Genomic DNA, 3,349 nt, shown 5'->3' with positions numbered 1-3,349 from the left:
TATATATATATATATATATATATATATATATACACATGTTATACAGAATTGTATATTATAAAAATTTGATTAAAAAATCTTGAAAAACTTAATTGTAAGGCTTTGCATGCAGAGGATGACGCGTGAAATGTCATACAATTTAATTATTTTGTTAAAACTATAGTTATGGAATATCTGTTTTATAACAGTGTAAACAAATTTTAAACATCGTCTACAATGAACAGTAACAGTAGAGGCTGTAGACATGTCGGGAGTAAGTTGATTTTTCTTCCCGGAAATAGTTGATCGATCAATGCGATTTTAATTATAGATTTCAACCATTTCGTACATTCATACAGACTATACGTCCTATTACATTCTCAGATACAAATAATTGATCGATTAATATTGAATTAACGTCGATGTTGAATTATCATCGATTTGACGTTGATCGATCAATCATTTCTGGCTGGATCGGAAAACCACCTTACTCTCGCCATTATACTCTCGCCATTATACTACTCTAAGGTTATCATATCTATCCTCTGGACGACATCAGCTTTTTATATGCTGATTTTTTATGTATTCGGGGAACGTTCGAAAAGATTTTCCAAAGTAATTACTTATAATTATTGTGGATACCTTTGGAAAATCCCTCCAGATCTCTTGATGTTTTAAAAAAAGGACGAAATAAAGAGGACATTCGGGGAAATGAGAACAGATGGCAATCCTACTACAATACTACATCCTCTACTACTATTATTAATTGTAGATGACATGTTCTACTTCGTTTAAGTCAATGGTTTGTTGTCCGCTATTTCACTAACTGGTTTTGTGTTCTTTTACCTCCATCTCAAATCTCTTAATAAAAATATACTTATTCGACGTGTTTTCACTCAAAAGAATCTGGCGAAAAAACACGACGGTTAGTGAATCGAGTTATTAAGCGTTAAAATTGGAGGCCCGTATTCAGAATGCGCTTACAGAGATGTTAGCGTGCTAACATGCTATAATTTACGTTACGCATACTATAGACTATCAGAGATAAAAGCGCACTTTTATCGATAAAAGCGCATTCTGAATACGGTCTGAAACGAGCCAGAAAGATTAAGATATCTATCTCGATTCGATATAGCTCTATATATACATTCTGCATTAATTATACAAATTTACTGTTTTAAAAATACAAATTCATCATGCATCAAAAACACAAATTTACTACTTTAAAAATACAAATTCATTGTTAATGCAAAGAATTTGTGTGCTTAAAGCAATGAATTTTTATTTGTAAAGCAATAAATTTGTATTTTTAAAGCAGTGAATTTGTGTTTTTAAAGCAGTGAATGTGTGTAATTAATGCAGAACGTATACATAGTGCTATATTAAGGCGGAATGACAAATATCTTAACCTCTAAAGTCACTTTAATGCTATATAATTCCATTAATTCGCTTAATAATTCGAAGCCGATCATCGCGTTTTTTTGCCAGATTCTTTCGTTTTGTGAAAATACGAATAAGTATATTTTTATTAAGATTTAAGATAGGGAGGAGGAGTTATTCTAAATAATTACCATAGAAAAAAGTTTAGACTATAACTCTAGTGCATCTTGGCATATTGTACTATTTGTATGTGCATTTAAAGAAAAAATACTGACTATACAAAAAAAAAACTAAATTTTAATAAATATTTATGTGAATAATTCTAAATAAATATTTATTTATTTTAAATAAATGTTTACTAATGATTAGTAAACATTTAGTTAAAAAAAAAGTGTTTCGAGATTTAATAAATTTTTTTCAATATACTATTAGTCATTTAGAAATACTTTATTTTAGACAACTGTGTAATTCTTTTTAAATTTTCGTAAGTCGTGCAAAGAGGTAAGAAAATTATTTAATTATTTTTTTCTTTATTCATCGAGATTTCCCACCTAACAATATTTTTGAAATATTCATAAAAAATTCCTAAAATCCCCAAAAAATGTTCCAAGAGTATTCCAGAGTACTTATTGCGGAAATATTTACTTGCTACTACAATACTTTATCTTATGACGTATTACATTCTCTTATATATGTAACAATTACGTGTTTGATTTTTACACATTTAAATATAAACAATTACGTATTACATATTACGTATCATATAAGTATTTTGACTTGGATATGCACAATATACCTGTTACATATTACATACGTATTAAATACATATTTTGACTTAGATATTTCATATCATATTAATTACATATTTAATACATATATTATATTTATATAAAATGAAACGCAATGTAAATGCAATATAGATACGTATTTAATATATATTTGGAAAGGGATGTGGGATATTAAGCGTATGAATTTCAAATACTAATTCAAGCGCTCATAATGAATATGTCATCAACCATATTTTTAATATGGCTCAAATGTGATTAGCTGTCAGTTCCTTACTATTTTTAGATTGCATCCACGAGAATAGCTCACATCTTTCTACTATTGATTTATAATATATCGTTACATATTCCGAAAATTTTCTATATATGTTCCGCAAAATTTCAATTTTTTCAAAAATTCTGAATTAGTTTTTAAATAAAATTTGTATTTAAAGAATACACTTCACATTTTCATCTTTGCTTGTGAGCCCCAATTTTGGGGCTTACAAGCAAAATGCTGCGCTCTTTATATTCTCTCTTAGATAATTCTTGTTAAGTAAATATTCTCCACGACCCTCTGTCAGCAAAGATATGTACTGTTAACTCGCTCGCGATTTCGTGTATTTTTTTTTTTCATACACAAGGATATTCATAATATTTTGAACATTTCATCGACATTTGTATATTCTGTGTGACTCTGACAATTTTTTTACCGGAATATTCGGCACACAATACGATTCGAATGTTCTATGAATATTTAGCGTTAGCTGGTTTATTAAAATTTTTGTTAAATCTGCATATCCACATACATTTGGAAATACATCTAATCCATCATATAAATATGATATTTATTTTTGTAACACCCGGTAAAAAATTTTTCATGCATGAATATATATAAATATACATAAAACATACATATACATACATAAACATTCATAAACATGTATAATTATATATAAAATGTGTCCATGCATGTTCATACATTCTTTTTTCTTTTAAAATTACTTTTTAATATAATAGAAATAATAGTAATGTGAAAACGTTAACAATCATTAAAGATAACTTTCGCATTATTTGTTTTAGAAAAAATCAAGTTTGAAGAAATGTAAAAAATTATTTATGTATAATTATATATCAAATTATATGTTATGAGCATAATTATGTTATGAGCAATTTTTTTATATTTTCCAAACTTGTTTTTTTTTCTAAAATAATGCGAAAATTAT

The sequence above is a fragment of the Atta cephalotes genome (genome assembly GCF_000143395.1).
Source record: "Atta cephalotes unplaced genomic scaffold scaffold00012, whole genome shotgun sequence".
Taxonomy (NCBI): domain Eukaryota; kingdom Metazoa; phylum Arthropoda; class Insecta; order Hymenoptera; family Formicidae; genus Atta; species Atta cephalotes.
This window is presented reverse-complemented; position numbering follows the sequence as displayed.